Source organism: Geospiza fortis, unplaced genomic scaffold (assembly GCF_000277835.1).
Source record: "Geospiza fortis unplaced genomic scaffold, GeoFor_1.0 scaffold113, whole genome shotgun sequence".
Lineage (NCBI taxonomy): Eukaryota > Metazoa > Chordata > Aves > Passeriformes > Thraupidae > Geospiza > Geospiza fortis.
In genome coordinates, this window is record NW_005054429.1 from 737836 (window position 1) to 739876 (window position 2041).

General features: G+C 43.8%; 1 protein-coding gene across 3 annotated transcripts in view; it reads left to right on the plus strand.

The window, feature by feature from the left end:
* The window catches only part of MPPED2 (metallophosphoesterase domain containing 2), a 121375-nt gene that overhangs the window by 98050 nt on the left and 21284 nt on the right, over positions 1-2041 (plus strand). The gene's annotated exons all lie outside the window — the stretch shown is intronic.

The window sequence follows — 2041 nt, forward strand, 5'->3', positions numbered from 1 at the left end:
GATAAACATCAGCCTCAGAGGCTGTGAGATTTTAGAGGAGCAAGAACTCAGCCATAGCTCAGAGCAGTCACAAGTTTTTCCATTACAAGACAATATAGAACTTTCTAATCCAATGGAAAGCTGCCACAAAGTTTATTTTGTTTTTCTGACCTATCACCTTTACTTCATTCTGCTGCACTGTGGATACTTTTATCCCATGGGCTGCTATCACATGTACAGACACATGTGCTTCTATTATAACACCTGAGCTCTTACACAATTACATTACTGCACTAAAACCCTTCACAACCTTACCCAATACAGTTTCTCACTTACTGAAGGCATATTCTTACTTACAACTATAGAAACATAAGTTTATGAATTTTCTGCTTTATGTCTGTGTACTTTTATTTTTACATCAACCCAGGGCTGCAAATCAAACCCTGCAGTGTCTGTGGAAGTTTCTGTCTTTCCATTTCCTGCAGGGGCAGCTGTTCCCAGAGGGAAGGCAGGGCCACCCCAGGCTCCTGAGTCACCCCAGTCAGGGAGAACTTGGTTCTGAATCACCTCATTCCAACTCTGGTGCTGCTGCCTTCAAAAGGAAAACCCAGACAATGGAGAAAAGGAAAAGATAATTCAGGATGAGGATATTTTGAGCAGCCAAGACCACATTAGCTTTCCTTTTCCACCAAGAAAAATTTTGACTCAGCTGGGGACTTGCATGCCCTGTTAGTGCCCGAGGTTTCCCTTTGACAACATATTTCCTTTCAGCTGCATTGCTGGGGTAGTGATTGCAAGTGCTTCATCCTACAAGAGCAGATTCCTGCAGCTCTCTATTTAGAAGGCTGTTTATGTTAGCTCTCTATTCATTTGGAAATAACGGTGTTGGGTGGGGGGAAATAATTAAAATGGCTTCAAAAAGTAGTTAATTATAAAGCCTGCAGTATAAAATACATTGCAGTCTGAGAAATCACGTAGGGGAGCATTACTAAAATAATTAATTTTAAATTTTACATCTGTCACCCACACAGCAAATGCCTTGGCTGCTGCTAAAATGAGTCCAGTGCCCTTCAAAAACTGAGCATCTCTTCTATCTCCCACTCACTCCCTTTTAGATATCCTGGTTTGCTTCTTTGCTCTGGGGAAGCAATTTGTGTTAAGAACATCAGTTTTGGAGAAAGGCTTTGGGCAAGAAATGAAATGCTCTCTGTGTTGATTTTAGCATTATTTTAGCACTGTGTTTTGTGGGGCCAGGGCTGAACTCTTGGGGTGCCTGATGGACAGAGCCCTGACTGCTCCTGCCTGGCTCTGGCTCAGCTGAGCCCAGCTCTGGTGCTGGCCTGGGAACATTTCCAGTCCTGGCAGCTCTCGGAGGGCATCAGAGCTGGGCTGGCCTCCCACCAAGGCCATCCTTTAAATCCAGCACCAAATTGAGGGGTACCAAGGCAATCCTTTAAATCCAGCATCAAATTTGGGGTACCAAGGCCATCCTTTAAATCCAGCACCAAATTGAGGGGTACCAAGGCAATCCTTTAAATCCAGCATCAAATTTGGGGTACCAAGGCCATCCTTTAAATCCAGCACCAAATTGAGGGGTACCAAGGCAATCCTTTAAATCCAGCATCAAATTTGGGGTACCAAGGCCATCCTTTAAATCCAGCACCAAATTGAGGGGTACCAAGGCAATCCTTTAAATCCAGCACCAAATTTAGGGGTGCCAAGGCCATCCTTTAAATCCAGCATCAAATTTAGGGGTACCAAGGTAATCCTTTAAATCCAGCACCAAATTGAGGGGTTTTTCTGAGCCTCTGTGTGTGCCTAGCAGGGGAGCCAGGCAGGCATTGAATATTGCAAAGGCTCACCTCCAAGTGCAGGAGAAAAGCTGCTGGCTTTTGGTATTTTAGGGGTGAGGGGTGGCTTTTTTGGCTTTAGTTTTGTTTGTTTGGGGCTTTTTTAATTTGGTTTTTTGTTTGGCTTTTTGGGGTTTTTTTGTGTTTGTTCTTTGGGGTTTTTCATGTGGTTGGTTTTTTTTTTTGGTTGGTTTTGGGGGCTGTTTTGTAGG